Source organism: Hyla sarda, unplaced genomic scaffold, assembly GCF_029499605.1.
Source record: "Hyla sarda isolate aHylSar1 unplaced genomic scaffold, aHylSar1.hap1 scaffold_1976, whole genome shotgun sequence".
Classification (NCBI taxonomy): domain Eukaryota; kingdom Metazoa; phylum Chordata; class Amphibia; order Anura; family Hylidae; genus Hyla; species Hyla sarda.
The window spans coordinates 25,424-43,162 of record NW_026608634.1 but is presented as its reverse complement, the minus strand read 5'-3'; the positions used below and the strand labels follow the sequence as shown (position 1 = coordinate 43,162).

The following is a 17,739-nucleotide window of genomic DNA, read 5'->3' as shown; positions in this document are numbered from 1 at the left end:
TGTGTGCGCATATATATATATATATATATATATATATATATATATATATATATATATATATTTCTCCGCCGAAATCACTTTTAAACCCATTTCCACCTTTTTTTCCCTTCTCTTCCTCTTACTTTTTTTTCACGTTTTTTTACGTTTTTCTCCTTTTCGCCTCTTTTCTGGGCGTATTATTCTTCTTTTTCTTCTTTTTTTTCGTCTAATGCATACCCCATCAGTGCAGCAATGCTTATTCAATACCGCCAGCAGATGGAGACACTGGGGGATAATTTTCTAAGGATTTATACTGATTTTTCCTGTCTGAATTTGTCGCACAGAAAGTTGCAGGCCAAATATGTGTGACATTTCTGCGACTTTAGCTTCTAGAGCATTTTTACAACATTATACATAGGTGCTGAATACATAAAAAGCGACTGTTCAGCGACAGACAAGTCGCATCGGCTGAAAGTAGGCCAGAATGTCAGTCCATGTTGGAGCAGGTTTAGATACAGTCTAAAGCATAGATCTCAAAGTCTGTGCACAGAATTTAGCAAGGGCCTCGCACCTTATGATGCATCAGGTAGGTGCACAATAGCATAGCCTAACCCTCTGTACTTTGGTCTATATTGATGCGGGACATAGACAGCCAGCTGATGACCAATCCATTAGTGCAATGGATGGCTGGAAGCATTTGTCTTTGCCTTTGCAATACCACAGAAGCAATGCATGGTCAATGTACAGCAATGACACACCTGTGTGAACAGCCAGGAGACCCCCCCCCCCCCCCCATGTTATGTTACATAGTTACATAGTTAGTACGGTCGAAAAAAGACATATGTCCATCACGTTCAACCAGGGAATTAAGGGGTAGGGGTGTGGCGCGATATTGGGGAAGGGATGAGATTTTATATTTCTTCATAAGCATTAATCTTATTTTGTCAATTAAGAACATTCAGCACCCACCGGCTATCAAGGCAGCTGCCTATCATGTCATGCCCTACCTGCACAGGTGTGCTGGCTACTCAAATGATCCAATTAAGGAGGCCATTTAGTCAGCAGCAGCAGAAGTCCTGTGCCTGGACGCTCCAACAGGGGCCAGACACAAGCAGAAGCAGAAGCAGCAGAAGCAGCAGCAGCACCACCTTTTGTTTTTTGGCTGCAGCAGCAGCAAGGCCCACAGGGCTGGCTAGCTGGCTAGCCAGCAAGCAGGTAGCAATGAAAGTAGGAATCTTTCTTTTTAACCCTGTAAGGGGGTGGTGCACTGTACCCGAAGATACTGCCATATCGGGTCAATGCATAGGGCGACGGAAGCAAGCTTCGAAATCGGCCCCCGTTCTCAAAAATCCATTTAATATATGGTCCCCAGATAGGGGACGTATCAGATATTAAACTGATAAGAACAGATTTTTTTTAAGTTAGCCCTCAGAAGTCACTCAGAGTTCCAAGATCTTATTTGGAACTCAATTTTGTGTTCATCATCAGGTAACATGTTTTTATTTCTTTTCTTAAACACTAATGAAACAAAATAGAACATTTAAAAACAAAATAAGAAACAACATAAAATAGCAAAACCAAACATTACTTTCTAATTAAGCAAAACCAAATTAGAAGGTCATCCCCTTCCTCCATGCAAACACCATTAGAAAGTCTATCAGTCCTCGACTGATATTGCCATTTGCTATATCTTTCTTAACTTGAGACGCTAACCAGCCTGGAATTTTATACGTTTCAACAAAACGGTTCATGTCTGCCTTGAAAGAAAAATAGACTTTATCCCGAGCTTCTTCCTCCCGGTTCTTCAAGCCTATCTTTAGATCCATCATATCTTTGTCAAACGTTTTTCTTTCTGCTTCCGACAAATTTTCCAACAAACCACCAAGCACACCAAAATACTGCACTGGCACATACACTTCCTCCTCTCTCTTCTTCTTCTGCTCTGTAGGTCTTCTAGTTGGAACCTGCTCCACTTCTGGTTCTTTCACTTCAGCTGGTTCCTCTCTGCTTCTTTTTACAGCTTCCTTTTTCTCTGAATTTTTCTCAGACTTTTTCTTAGGACACGAGCCAAGCAGATGGCCCTCCTCACCACACAGATGGCATTTCCTTTTCTTTTGACAATTTTCCACGTCGTGACCCTCCTCTTGACACTTGAAACACCACAAAAACGTGCAATCCTCCTTTCTGTGACCGTACTGTTTACATTTGCGGCAAAAATCTTGCATGCCAGAAAAATACAGATCCCCGTTCACAGAACCAATTTTAAACCGTCCTGGGGGGATCACTAACTTGCCATCTGCCATTTTAAATTTCACATGGAACCTCCACTTGGTGGTCCATAGTCCATATTGATTAAATACCTTGCCTTTAGGCAGAACACTGTCACAGAATCGAGACAAAAAGGTAACGATATCCTCCTCCGAAGTATATGGGCTATACATCCTTATAGTCACCAATCGTTCTCTACGTGGGAAATGTGGAACTATCTCCACCCCTTCCAAAACCGGACATACCTTCTTTTGCTGCAATATGTTCCAAAATGACTCATAGTCCTCTTCAGAAGCCAGCACCGCGTCGTAGTATCCACTTCTGGGAAACTCAAGCATGGATAGGATTTGCTCCCTCTTGACTTCCAGCAACTTAAACAGCACTTCTTCCACGACAAAGACAAGGCCTCTTTCCTTCTTCCGGACATCGAGCAGGGAAATACGAACTCCATTCCGAAGTCTCGCAAAAGGCGGCACGCCTTCCGAAGAAAAACCGCAATCTTCCTCCATGTCCATGATGTCCAGACACCTCCCCCACCGAAGTAGGTAGGTGGGGATCGCCTCCCGTTGTCTGGGGACTAAGCCGGCTCCCTGATAGCAGCAGGGGGGTGAAGTCCCTCCGTTAAGAAGGACGATCCCCCCAGGCAAAGGAGCCGGGTACCACAGACACCCTCTGGCCAGACCAAGTGAGCAGAACTACACTTGATCTTAGCCAAAAGGCCGAGAAGCGATAACCGTGAAAGGGGCGGGCCCAACAAGGTCCCCTTCATGGGCACTATCACTGCTTGCTGTCAGGGAGGCTGCCAGACAATTTTCCATGCACACTCTGGGCTGGGGGGCAGTCAACCACCAGTACACACAGCAGAACCTAAACCCATACCATTATTGCTAAGCAGCAAGACAGGGGCCCATTGCACTCCCACGGGGCCTTTTTAAATGCAATCCATAACCCGGATTTGCCAGGAACCCTTCTTACTCCTCCTACTTGCATGTGACACTGGGCTTAGGATCTGCATAGGAAACACACACACAAGCACACACCTACCTTTGTTGCCTGCAGATGCCTCCTTGGCTGTCCCCAAACGGTATCAAACCAACACCCACGGGAAGCTGTAAGCATAGAGGACATGCCTGCACCCCATTGGACTTACCTGTGTGGGTTAAATCCGGGTTATTTGACAACCTATGGCGGTGATGGTTCTGCTCAGGCAGAGCAGTGCTGATGCTCCTCATAAAGCTGTCGCTGCTGTGAAGGTTCTAGGTGACATCACAAATCCCTTTGGTTACATACACAACAAAGCTGGGTTGTTGTTGTTTACACTCTGCAAGGCCTGTGGAAGTGAGTGACATCATAGCACTGTAGTTCTGAGGGTTCAAGATGGATGCAACAATCTCCTGTTGCTTCTATGAAGGCCGTAATAGACGACATCACCAAACAGCTCCATAGTCACATACACAGCAAAGGAGAGATGTTGTTTACACCTAGTGATGTCAGTGGTATTGAGTGACATCACAGCACAGTGCTAAGGCTCCTGGGCCTGGACACAGCAGCGGCTGCAATATCTCAACGGAGAATACGTTTATATCTATGTGTGTGTGTGCGCATATATATATATATATATATATATATATATATATATATATATATATTTCTCCGCCGAAATCACTTTTAAACCCATTTCCACCTTTTTTTCCCTTCTCTTCCTCTTACTTTTTTTTCACGTTTTTTTACGTTTTTCTCCTTTTCGCCTCTTTTCTGGGCGTATTATTCTTCTTTTTCTTCTTTTTTTTCGTCTAATGCATACCCCATCAGTGCAGCAATGCTTATTCAATACCGCCAGCAGATGGAGACACTGGGGGATAATTTTCTAAGGATTTATACTGATTTTTCCTGTCTGAATTTGTCGCACAGAAAGTTGCAGGCCAAATATGTGTGACATTTCTGCGACTTTAGCTTCTAGAGCATTTTTACAACATTATACATAGGTGCTGAATACATAAAAAGCGACTGTTCAGCGACAGACAAGTCGCATCGGCTGAAAGTAGGCCAGAATGTCAGTCCATGTTGGAGCAGGTTTAGATACAGTCTAAAGCATAGATCTCAAAGTCTGTGCACAGAATTTAGCAAGGGCCTCGCACCTTCTGATGCATCAGGTAGGTGCACAATAGCATAGCCTAACCCTCTGTACTTTGGTCTATATTGATGCGGGACATAGACAGCCAGCTGATGACCAATCCATTAGTGCAATGGATGGCTGGAAGCATTTGTCTTTGCCTTTGCAATACCACAGAAGCAATGCATGGTCAATGTACAGCAATGACACACCTGTGTGAACAGCCAGGAGACCCCCCCCCCCCCCATGTTATGTTACATAGTTACATAGTTAGTACGGTCGAAAAAAGACATATGTCCATCACGTTCAACCAGGGAATTAAGGGGTAGGGGTGTGGCGCGATATTGGGGAAGGGATGAGATTTTATATTTCTTCATAAGCATTAATCTTATTTTGTCAATTAGGAACATTCAGCACCCACCCGCTATCAAGGCAGCTGCCTATCATGTCATGCCCTACCTGCACAGGTGTGCTGGCTACTCAAATGATCCAATTAAGGAGGCCATTTAGTCAGCAGCAGCAGAAGTCCTGTGCCTGGACGCTCCAACAGGGGCCAGACACAAGCAGAAGCAGAAGCAGCAGAAGCAGCACCACCTTTTGTTTTTTGGCTGCAGCAGCAGCAAGGCCCACAGGGCTGGCTAGCTGGCTAGCCAGCAAGCAGGTAGCAATGAAAGTAGGAATCTTTCTTTTTAACCCTGTAAGGGGGTGGTGCACTGTACCCGAAGATACTGCCATATCGGGTCAATGCATAGGGCGACGGAAGCAAGCTTCGAAATCGGCCCCCGTTCTCAAAAATCCATTTAATATATGGTCCCCAGATAGGGGACGTATCAGATATTAAACTGATAAGAACAGATACTACACTTGATCTTAGCCAAAAGGCCGAGAAGCGATAACCGTGAAAGGGGCGGGCCCAACAAGGTCCCCTTCATGGGCACTATCACTGCTTGCTGTCAGGGAGGCTGCCAGACAATTTTCCATGCACACTCTGGGCTGGGGGGCAGTCAACCACCAGTACACACAGCAGAACCTAAACCCATACCATTATTGCTAAGCAGCAAGACAGGGGCCCATTGCACTCCCACGGGGCCTTTTTAAATGCAATCCATAACCCGGATTTGCCAGGAACCCTTCTTACTCCTCCTACTTGCATGTGACACTGGGCTTAGGATCTGCATAGGAAACACACACACAAGCACACACCTACCTTTGTTGCCTGCAGATGCCTCCTTGGCTGTCCCCAAACGGTATCAAACCAACACCCACGGGAAGCTGTAAGCATAGAGGACATGCCTGCACCCCATTGGACTTACCTGTGTGGGTTAAATCCGGGTTATTTGACAACCTATGGCGGTGATGGTTCTGCTCAGGCAGAGCAGTGCTGATGCTCCTCATAAAGCTGTCGCTGCTGTGAAGGTTCTAGGTGACATCACAAATCCCTTTGGTTACATACACAACAAAGCTGGGTTGTTGTTGTTTACACTCTGCAAGGCCTGTGGAAGTGAGTGACATCATAGCACTGTAGTTCTGAGGGTTCAAGATGGATGCAACAATCTCCTGTTGCTTCTATGAAGGCCGTAATAGACGACATCACCAAACAGCTCCATAGTCACATACACAGCAAAGGAGAGATGTTGTTTACACCTAGTGATGTCAGTGGTATTGAGTGACATCACAGCACAGTGCTAAGGCTCCTGGGCCTGGACACAGCAGCGGCTGCAATATCTCAACGGAGAATACGTTTATATCTATGTGTGTGTGTGCGCATATATATATATATATATATATATATATATATATATATATATATTTCTCCGCCGAAATCACTTTTAAACCCATTTCCACCTTTTTTTCCCTTCTCTTCCTCTTACTTTTTTTTCACGTTTTTTTACGTTTTTCTCCTTTTCGCCTCTTTTCTGGGCGTATTATTCTTCTTTTTCTTCTTTTTTTTTCGTCTAATGCATACCCCATCAGTGCAGCAATGCTTATTCAATACCGCCAGCAGATGGAGACACTGGGGGATAATTTTCTAAGGATTTATACTGATTTTTCCTGTCTGAATTTGTCGCACAGAAAGTTGCAGGCCAAATATGTGTGACATTTCTGCGACTTTAGCTTCTAGAGCATTTTTACAACATTATACATAGGTGCTGAATACATAAAAAGCGACTGTTCAGCGACAGACAAGTCGCATCGGCTGAAAGTAGGCCAGAATGTCAGTCCATGTTGGAGCAGGTTTAGATACAGTCTAAAGCATAGATCTCAAAGTCTGTGCACAGAATTTAGCAAGGGCCTCGCAACTTCTGATGCATCAGGTAGGTGCACAATAGCATAGCCTAACCCTCTGTACTTTGGTCTATATTGATGCGGGACATAGACAGCCAGCTGATGACCAATCCATTAGTGCAATGGATGGCTGGAAGCATTTGTCTTTGCCTTTGCAATACCACAGAAGCAATGCATGGTCAATGTACAGCAATGACACACCTGTGTGAACAGCCAGGAGACCCCCCCCCCCCCCCCCATGTTATGTTACATAGTTACATAGTTAGTACGGTCGAAAAAAGACATATGTCCATCACGTTCAACCAGGGAATTAAGGGGTAGGGGTGTGGCGCGATATTGGGGAAGGGATGAGATTTTATATTTCTTCATAAGCATTAATCTTATTTTGTCAATTAGGAACATTCAGCACCCCACCCGCTATCAAGGCAGCTGCCTATCATGTCATGCCCTACCTGCACAGGTGTGCTGGCTACTCAAATGATCCAATTAAGGAGGCCATTTAGTCAGCAGCAGCAGAAGTCCTGTGCCTGGACGCTCCAACAGGGGCCAGACACAAGCAGAAGCAGAAGCAGCAGAAGCAGCAGCAGCACCACCTTTTGTTTTTTGGCTGCAGCAGCAGCAAGGCCCACAGGGCTGGCTAGCTGGCTAGCCAGCAAGCAGGTAGCAATGAAAGTAGGAATCTTTCTTTTTAACCCTGTAAGGGGGTGGTGCACTGTACCCGAAGATACTGCCATATCGGGTCAATGCATAGGGCGACGGAAGCAAGCTTCGAAATCGGCCCCCGTTCTCAAAAATCCATTTAATATATGGTCCCCAGATAGGGGACGTATCAGATATTAAACTGATAAGAACAGATACTACACTTGATCTTAGCCAAAAGGCCGAGAAGCGATAACCGTGAAAGGGGCGGGCCCAACAAGGTCCCCTTCATGGGCACTATCACTGCTTGCTGTCAGGGAGGCTGCCAGACAATTTTCCATGCACACTCTGGGCTGGGGGGCAGTCAACCACCAGTACACACAGCAGAACCTAAACCCATACCATTATTGCTAAGCAGCAAGACAGGGGCCCATTGCACTCCCACGGGGCCTTTTTAAATGCAATCCATAACCCGGATTTGCCAGGAACCCTTCTTACTCCTCCTACTTGCATGTGACACTGGGCTTAGGATCTGCATAGGAAACACACACACAAGCACACACCTACCTTTGTTGCCTGCAGATGCCTCCTTGGCTGTCCCCAAACGGTATCAAACCAACACCCACGGGAAGCTGTAAGCATAGAGGACATGCCTGCACCCCATTGGACTTACCTGTGTGGGTTAAATCCGGGTTATTTGACAACCTATGGCGGTGATGGTTCTGCTCAGGCAGAGCAGTGCTGATGCTCCTCATAAAGCTGTCGCTGCTGTGAAGGTTCTAGGTGACATCACAAATCCCTTTGGTTACATACACAACAAAGCTGGGTTGTTGTTGTTTACACTCTGCAAGGCCTGTGGAAGTGAGTGACATCATAGCACTGTAGTTCTGAGGGTTCAAGATGGATGCAACAATCTCCTGTTGCTTCTATGAAGGCCGTAATAGACGACATCACCAAACAGCTCCATAGTCACATACACAGCAAAGGAGAGATGTTGTTTACACCTAGTGATGTCAGTGGTATTGAGTGACATCACAGCACAGTGCTAAGGCTCCTGGGCCTGGACACAGCAGCGGCTGCAATATCTCAACGGAGAATACGTTTATATCTATGTGTGTGTGTGCGCATATATATATATATATATATATATATATATATATATATATATTTCTCCGCCGAAATCACTTTTAAACCCATTTCCACCTTTTTTTCCCTTCTCTTCCTCTTACTTTTTTTTCACGTTTTTTTACGTTTTTCTCCTTTTCGCCTCTTTTCTGGGCGTATTATTCTTCTTTTTCTTCTTTTTTTTCGTCTAATGCATACCCCATCAGTGCAGCAATGCTTATTCAATACCGCCAGCAGATGGAGACACTGGGGGATAATTTTCTAAGGATTTATACTGATTTTTCCTGTCTGAATTTGTCGCACAGAAAGTTGCAGGCCAAATATGTGTGACATTTCTGCGACTTTAGCTTCTAGAGCATTTTTACAACATTATACATAGGTGCTGAATACATAAAAAGCGACTGTTCAGCGACAGACAAGTCGCATCGGCTGAAAGTAGGCCAGAATGTCAGTCCATGTTGGAGCAGGTTTAGATACAGTCTAAAGCATAGATCTCAAAGTCTGTGCACAGAATTTAGCAAGGGCCTCGCACCTTCTGATGCATCAGGTAGGTGCACAATAGCATAGCCTAACCCTCTGTACTTTGGTCTATATTGATGCGGGACATAGACAGCCAGCTGATGACCAATCCATTAGTGCAATGGATGGCTGGAAGCATTTGTCTTTGCCTTTGCAATACCACAGAAGCAATGCATGGTCAATGTACAGCAATGACACACCTGTGTGAACAGCCAGGAGACCCCCCCCCCCCCCCCCCCCCATGTTATGTTACATAGTTACATAGTTAGTACGGTCGAAAAAAGACATATGTCCATCACGTTCAACCAGGGAATTAAGGGGTAGGGGTGTGGCGCGATATTGGGGAAGGGATGAGATTTTATATTTCTTCATAAGCATTAATCTTATTTTGTCAATTAGGAACATTCAGCACCCACACCGCTATCAAGGCAGCTGCCTATCATGTCATGCCCTACTGCACAGGTGTGCTGGCTACTCAAATGATCCAATTAAGGAGGCCATTTAGTCAGCAGCAGCAGAAGTCCTGTGCCTGGACGCTCCAACAGGGGCCAGACACAAGCAGAAGCAGAAGCAGCAGAAGCAGCAGCAGCACCACCTTTTGTTTTTTGGCTGCAGCAGCAGCAAGGCCCACAGGGCTGGCTAGCTGGCTAGCCAGCAAGCAGGTAGCAATGAAAGTAGGAATCTTTCTTTTTAACCCTGTAAGGGGGTGGTGCACTGTACCCGAAGATACTGCCATATCGGGTCAATGCATAGGGCGACGGAAGCAAGCTTCGAAATCGGCCTCCGTTCTCAAAAATCCATTTAATATATGGTCCCCAGATAGGGGACGTATCAGATATTAAACTGATAAGAACAGATACTACACTTGATCTTAGCCAAAAGGCCGAGAAGCGATAACCGTGAAAGGGGCGGGCCCAACAAGGTCCCCTTCATGGGCACTATCACTGCTTGCTGTCAGGGAGGCTGCCAGACAATTTTCCATGCACACTCTGGGCTGGGGGGCAGTCAACCACCAGTACACACAGCAGAACCTAAACCCATACCATTATTGCTAAGCAGCAAGACAGGGGCCCATTGCACTCCCACGGGGCCTTTTTAAATGCAATCCATAACCCGGATTTGCCAGGAACCCTTCTTACTCCTCCTACTTGCATGTGACACTGGGCTTAGGATCTGCATAGGAAACACACACACAAGCACACACCTACCTTTGTTGCCTGCAGATGCCTCCTTGGCTGTCCCCAAACGGTATCAAACCAACACCCACGGGAAGCTGTAAGCATAGAGGACATGCCTGCACCCCATTGGACTTACCTGTGTGGGTTAAATCCGGGTTATTTGACAACCTATGGCGGTGATGGTTCTGCTCAGGCAGAGCAGTGCTGATGCTCCTCATAAAGCTGTCGCTGCTGTGAAGGTTCTAGGTGACATCACAAATCCCTTTGGTTACATACACAACAAAGCTGGGTTGTTGTTGTTTACACTCTGCAAGGCCTGTGGAAGTGAGTGACATCATAGCACTGTAGTTCTGAGGGTTCAAGATGGATGCAACAATCTCCTGTTGCTTCTATGAAGGCCGTAATAGACGACATCACCAAACAGCTCCATAGTCACATACACAGCAAAGGAGAGATGTTGTTTACACCTAGTGATGTCAGTGGTATTGAGTGACATCACAGCACAGTGCTAAGGCTCCTGGGCCTGGACACAGCAGCGGCTGCAATATCTCAACGGAGAATACGTTTATATCTATGTGTGTGTGTGCGCATATATATATATATATATATATATATATATATATATATATATATATATATTTCTCCGCCGAAATCACTTTTAAACCCATTTCCACCTTTTTTTCCCTTCTCTTCCTCTTACTTTTTTTTCACGTTTTTTTACGTTTTTCTCCTTTTCGCCTCTTTTCTGGGCGTATTATTCTTCTTTTTCTTCTTTTTTTTCGTCTAATGCATACCCCATCAGTGCAGCAATGCTTATTCAATACCGCCAGCAGATGGAGACACTGGGGGATAATTTTCTAAGGATTTATACTGATTTTTCCTGTCTGAATTTGTCGCACAGAAAGTTGCAGGCCAAATATGTGTGACATTTCTGCGACTTTAGCTTCTAGAGCATTTTTACAACATTATACATAGGTGCTGAATACATAAAAAGCGACTGTTCAGCGACAGACAAGTCGCATCGGCTGAAAGTAGGCCAGAATGTCAGTCCATGTTGGAGCAGGTTTAGATACAGTCTAAAGCATAGATCTCAAAGTCTGTGCACAGAATTTAGCAAGGGCCTCGCACCTTCTGATGCATCAGGTAGGTGCACAATAGCATAGCCTAACCCTCTGTACTTTGGTCTATATTGATGCGGGACATAGACAGCCAGCTGATGACCAATCCATTAGTGCAATGGATGGCTGGAAGCATTTGTCTTTGCCTTTGCAATACCACAGAAGCAATGCATGGTCAATGTACAGCAATGACACACCTGTGTGAACAGCCAGGAGACCCCCCCCCCCATGTTATGTTACATAGTTACATAGTTAGTACGGTCGAAAAAAGACATATGTCCATCACGTTCAACCAGGGAATTAAGGGGTAGGGGTGTGGCGCGATATTGGGGAAGGGATGAGATTTTATATTTCTTCATAAGCATTAATCTTATTTTGTCAATTAGGAACATTCAGCACCCACCCGCTATCAAGGCAGCTGCCTATCATGTCATGCCCTACCTGCACAGGTGTGCTGGCTACTCAAATGATCCAATTAAGGAGGCCATTTAGTCAGCAGCAGCAGAAGTCCTGTGCCTGGACGCTCCAACAGGGGCCAGACACAAGCAGAAGCAGAAGCAGCAGAAGCAGAAGCAGCACCACCTTTTGTTTTTTGGCTGCAGCAGCAGCAAGGCCCACAGGCTGGCTAGCTGGCTAGCCAGCAAGCAGGTAGCAATGAAAGTAGGAATCTTTCTTTTTAACCCTGTAAGGGGGTGGTGCACTGTACCCGAAGATACTGCCATATCGGGTCAATGCATAGGGCGACGGAAGCAAGCTTCGAAATCGGCCCCCGTTCTCAAAAATCCATTTAATATATGGTCCCCAGATAGGGGACGTATCAGATATTAAACTGATAAGAACAGATACTACACTTGATCTTAGCCAAAAGGCCGAGAAGCGATAACCGTGAAAGGGGCGGGCCCAACAAGGTCCCCTTCATGGGCACTATCACTGCTTGCTGTCAGGGAGGCTGCCAGACAATTTTCCATGCACACTCTGGGCTGGGGGGCAGTCAACCACCAGTACACACAGCAGAACCTAAACCCATACCATTATTGCTAAGCAGCAAGACAGGGGCCCATTGCACTCCCACGGGGCCTTTTTAAATGCAATCCATAACCCGGATTTGCCAGGAACCCTTCTTACTCCTCCTACTTGCATGTGACACTGGGCTTAGGATCTGCATAGGAAACACACACACAAGCACACACCTACCTTTGTTGCCTGCAGATGCCTCCTTGGCTGTCCCCAAACGGTATCAAACCAACACCCACGGGAAGCTGTAAGCATAGAGGACATGCCTGCACCCCATTGGACTTACCTGTGTGGGTTAAATCCGGGTTATTTGACAACCTATGGCGGTGATGGTTCTGCTCAGGCAGAGCAGTGCTGATGCTCCTCATAAAGCTGTCGCTGCTGTGAAGGTTCTAGGTGACATCACAAATCCCTTTGGTTACATACACAACAAAGCTGGGTTGTTGTTGTTTACACTCTGCAAGGCCTGTGGAAGTGAGTGACATCATAGCACTGTAGTTCTGAGGGTTCAAGATGGATGCAACAATCTCCTGTTGCTTCTATGAAGGCCGTAATAGACGACATCACCAAACAGCTCCATAGTCACATACACAGCAAAGGAGAGATGTTGTTTACACCTAGTGATGTCAGTGGTATTGAGTGACATCACAGCACAGTGCTAAGGCTCCTGGGCCTGGACACAGCAGCGGCTGCAATATCTCAACGGAGAATACGTTTATATCTATGTGTGTGTGTGCGCATATATATATATATATATATATATATATATATATATATATATATATATATTTCTCCGCCGAAATCACTTTTAAACCCATTTCCACCTTTTTTTCCCTTCTCTTCCTCTTACTTTTTTTTCACGTTTTTTTACGTTTTTCTCCTTTTCGCCTCTTTTCTGGGCGTATTATTCTTCTTTTTCTTCTTTTTTTTCGTCTAATGCATACCCCATCAGTGCAGCAATGCTTATTCAATACCGCCAGCAGATGGAGACACTGGGGGATAATTTTCTAAGGATTTATACTGATTTTTCCTGTCTGAATTTGTCGCACAGAAAGTTGCAGGCCAAATATGTGTGACATTTCTGCGACTTTAGCTTCTAGAGCATTTTTACAACATTATACATAGGTGCTGAATACATAAAAAGCGACTGTTCAGCGACAGACAAGTCGCATCGGCTGAAAGTAGGCCAGAATGTCAGTCCATGTTGGAGCAGGTTTAGATACAGTCTAAAGCATAGATCTCAAAGTCTGTGCACAGAATTTAGCAAGGGCCTCGCACCTTCTGATGCATCAGGTAGGTGCACAATAGCATAGCCTAACCCTCTGTACTTTGGTCTATATTGATGCGGGACATAGACAGCCAGCTGATGACAATCCATTAGTGCAATGGATGGCTGGAAGCATTTGTCTTTGCCTTTGCAATACCACAGAAGCAATGCATGGTCAATGTACAGCAATGACACACCTGTGTGAACAGCCAGGAGACCCCCCCCCCCCCCCCATGTTATGTTACATAGTTACATAGTTAGTACGGTCGAAAAAAGACATATGTCCATCACGTTCAACCAGGGAATTAAGGGGTAGGGGTGTGGCGCGATATTGGGGAAGGGATGAGATTTTATATTTCTTCATAAGCATTAATCTTATTTTGTCAATTAGGAACATTCAGCACCCACCCGCTATCAAGGCAGCTGCCTATCATGTCATGCCCTACCTGCACAGGTGTGCTGGCTACTCAAATGATCCAATTAAGGAGGCCATTTAGTCAGCAGCAGCAGAAGTCCTGTGCCTGGACGCTCCAACAGGGGCCAGACACAAGCAGAAGCAGAAGCAGCAGAAGCAGCAGCAGCACCACCTTTTGTTTTTTGGCTGCAGCAGCAGCAAGGCCCACAGGGCTGGCTAGCTGGCTAGCCAGCAAGCAGGTAGCAATGAAAGTAGGAATCTTTCTTTTTAACCCTGTAAGGGGGTGGTGCACTGTACCCGAAGATACTGCCATATCGGGTCAATGCATAGGGCGACGGAAGCAAGCTTCGAAATCGGCCCCCGTTCTCAAAAATCCATTTAATATATGGTCCCCAGATAGGGGACGTATCAGATATTAAACTGATAAGAACAGATACTACACTTGATCTTAGCCAAAAGGCCGAGAAGCGATAACCGTGAAAGGGGCGGGCCCAACAAGGTCCCCTTCATGGGCACTATCACTGCTTGCTGTCAGGGAGGCTGCCAGACAATTTTCCATGCACACTCTGGGCTGGGGGGCAGTCAACCACCAGTACACACAGCAGAACCTAAACCCATACCATTATTGCTAAGCAGCAAGACAGGGGCCCATTGCACTCCCACGGGGCCTTTTTAAATGCAATCCATAACCCGGATTTGCCAGGAACCCTTCTTACTCCTCCTACTTGCATGTGACACTGGGCTTAGGATCTGCATAGGAAACACACACACAAGCACACACCTACCTTTGTTGCCTGCAGATGCCTCCTTGGCTGTCCCCAAACGGTATCAAACCAACACCCACGGGAAGCTGTAAGCATAGAGGACATGCCTGCACCCCATTGGACTTACCTGTGTGGGTTAAATCCGGGTTATTTGACAACCTATGGCGGTGATGGTTCTGCTCAGGCAGAGCAGTGCTGATGCTCCTCATAAAGCTGTCGCTGCTGTGAAGGTTCTAGGTGACATCACAAATCCCTTTGGTTACATACACAACAAAGCTGGGTTGTTGTTGTTTACACTCTGCAAGGCCTGTGGAAGTGAGTGACATCATAGCACTGTAGTTCTGAGGGTTCAAGATGGATGCAACAATCTCCTGTTGCTTCTATGAAGGCCGTAATAGACGACATCACCAAACAGCTCCATAGTCACATACACAGCAAAGGAGAGATGTTGTTTACACCTAGTGATGTCAGTGGTATTGAGTGACATCACAGCACAGTGCTAAGGCTCCTGGGCCTGGACACAGCAGCGGCTGCAATATCTCAACGGAGAATACGTTTATATCTATGTGTGTGTGTGCGCATATATATATATATATATATATATATATATATATATATATATATATATATATATTTCTCCGCCGAAATCACTTTTAAACCCATTTCCACCTTTTTTTCCCTTCTCTTCCTCTTACTTTTTTTTCACGTTTTTTTACGTTTTTCTCCTTTTCGCCTCTTTTCTGGGCGTATTATTCTTCTTTTTCTTCTTTTTTTTCGTCTAATGCATACCCCATCAGTGCAGCAATGCTTATTCAATACCGCCAGCAGATGGAGACACTGGGGGATAATTTTCTAAGGATTTATACTGATTTTTCCTGTCTGAATTTGTCGCACAGAAAGTTGCAGGCCAAATATGTGTGACATTTCTGCGACTTTAGCTTCTAGAGCATTTTTACAACATTATACATAGGTGCTGAATACATAAAAAGCGACTGTTCAGCGACAGACAAGTCGCATCGGCTGAAAGTAGGCCAGAATGTCAGTCCATGTTGGAGCAGGTTTAGATACAGTCTAAAGCATAGATCTCAAAGTCTGTGCACAGAATTTAGCAAGGGCCTCGCACCTTCTGATGCATCAGGTAGGTGCACAATAGCATAGCCTAACCCTCTGTACTTTGGTCTATATTGATGCGGGACATAGACAGCCAGCTGATGACCAATCCATTAGTGCAATGGATGGCTGGAAGCATTTGTCTTTGCCTTTGCAATACCACAGAAGCAATGCATGGTCAATGTACAGCAATGACACACCTGTGTGAACAGCCAGGAGACCCCCCATGTTATGTTACATAGTTACATAGTTAGTACGGTCGAAAAAAGACATATGTCCATCACGTTCAACCAGGGAATTAAGGGGTAGGGGTGTGGCGCGATATTGGGGAAGGGATGAGATTTTATATTTCTTCATAAGCATTAATCTTATTTTGTCAATTAGGAACATTCAGCACCCACCCGCTATCAAGGCAGCTGCCTATCATGTCATGCCCTACCTGCACAGGTGTGCTGGCTACTCAAATGATCCAATTAAGGAGGCCATTTAGTCAGCAGCAGCAGAAGTCCTGTGCCTGGACGCTCCAACAGGGGCCAGACACAAGCAGAAGCAGAAGCAGCAGAAGCAGCAGCAGCACCACCTTTTGTTTTTTGGCTGCAGCAGCAGCAAGGCCCACAGGGCTGGCTAGCTGGCTAGCCAGCAAGCAGGTAGCAATGAAAGTAGGAATCTTTCTTTTTAACCCTGTAAGGGGGTGGTGCACTGTACCCGAAGATACTGCCATATCGGGTCAATGCATAGGGCGACGGAAGCAAGCTTCGAAATCGGCCCCCGTTCTCAAAAATCCATTTAATATATGGTCCCCAGATAGGGGACGTATCAGATATTAAACTGATAAGAACAGATACTACACTTGATCTTAGCCAAAAGGCCGAGAAGCGATAACCGTGAAAGGGGCGGGCCCAACAAGGTCCCCTTCATGGGCACTATCACTGCTTGCTGTCAGGGAGGCTGCCAGACAATTTTCCATGCACACTCTGGGCTGGGGGGCAGTCAACCACCAGTACACACAGCAGAACCTAAACCCATACCATTATTGCTAAGCAGCAAGACAGGGGCCCATTGCACTCCCACGGGGCCTTTTTAAATGCAATCCATAACCCGGATTTGCCAGGAACCCTTCTTACTCCTCCTACTTGCATGTGACACTGGGCTTAGGATCTGCATAGGAAACACACACACAAGCACACACCTACCTTTGTTGCCTGCAGATGCCTCCTTGGCTGTCCCCAAACGGTATCAAACCAACACCCACGGGAAGCTGTAAGCATAGAGGACATGCCTGCACCCCATTGGACTTACCTGTGTGGGTTAAATCCGGGTTATTTGACAACCTATGGCGGTGATAATTCTGCTCAGGCAGAGCAGTGCTGATGCTCCTCATAAAGCTGTCGCTGCTGTGAAGGTTCTAGGTGACATCACAAATCCCTTTGGTTACATACACAACAAAGCTGGGTTGTTGTTGTTTACACTCTGCAAGGCCTGTGGAAGTGAGTGACATCATAGCACTGTAGTTCTGAGGGTTCAAGATGGATGCAACAATCTCCTGTTGCTTCTATGAAGGCCGTAATAGACGACATCACCAAACAGCTCCATAGTCACATACACAGCAAAGGAGAGATGTTGTTTACACCTAGTGATGTCAGTGGTATTGAGTGACATCACAGCACAGTGCTAAGGCTCCTGGGCCTGGACACAGCAGCGGCTGCAATATCTCAACGGAGAATACGTTTATATCTATGTGTGTGTGTGCGCATATATATATATATATATATATATATATATATATATATATATATATATATATTTCTCCGCCGAAATCACTTTTAAACCCATTTCCACCTTTTTTTCCCTTCTCTTCCTCTTACTTTTTTTTCACGTTTTTTTACGTTTTTCTCCTTTTCGCCTCTTTTCTGGGCGTATTATTCTTCTTTTTCTTCTTTTTTT

General features: G+C 45.6%; 6 non-coding genes and 1 pseudogene across 6 annotated transcripts; all 7 read right to left on the bottom strand.

The window, feature by feature from the left end:
• Positions 1-1,236: 1,236 nt before the first annotated feature.
• Positions 1,237-1,404, bottom strand: LOC130317149 (U2 spliceosomal RNA; annotated as a pseudogene).
• Positions 1,405-5,063: 3,659 nt separating this feature from the next.
• Positions 5,064-5,254, bottom strand: LOC130317140 (U2 spliceosomal RNA). The gene has a single exon (XR_008864319.1). It is a non-coding gene; the product is annotated as a U2 spliceosomal RNA (small nuclear RNA).
• Positions 5,255-7,348: 2,094 nt separating this feature from the next.
• On the bottom strand, positions 7,349-7,539 carry LOC130317138 (U2 spliceosomal RNA). Its single transcript, XR_008864317.1, has one exon. It is a non-coding gene; the product is annotated as a U2 spliceosomal RNA (small nuclear RNA).
• A 2,094-nt stretch (positions 7,540-9,633) lies between these two features.
• LOC130317148 (U2 spliceosomal RNA) lies at positions 9,634-9,824 on the bottom strand. The gene has a single exon (XR_008864326.1). It is a non-coding gene; the product is annotated as a U2 spliceosomal RNA (small nuclear RNA).
• Positions 9,825-11,915: 2,091 nt separating this feature from the next.
• LOC130317137 (U2 spliceosomal RNA) lies at positions 11,916-12,106 on the bottom strand. The gene has a single exon (XR_008864316.1). It is a non-coding gene; the product is annotated as a U2 spliceosomal RNA (small nuclear RNA).
• Positions 12,107-14,202: 2,096 nt separating this feature from the next.
• LOC130317136 (U2 spliceosomal RNA) lies at positions 14,203-14,393 on the bottom strand. Its single transcript, XR_008864315.1, has one exon. It is a non-coding gene; the product is annotated as a U2 spliceosomal RNA (small nuclear RNA).
• Positions 14,394-16,484: 2,091 nt separating this feature from the next.
• On the bottom strand, positions 16,485-16,675 carry LOC130317135 (U2 spliceosomal RNA). The gene has a single exon (XR_008864314.1). It is a non-coding gene; the product is annotated as a U2 spliceosomal RNA (small nuclear RNA).
• Positions 16,676-17,739: the final 1,064 nt, after the last annotated feature.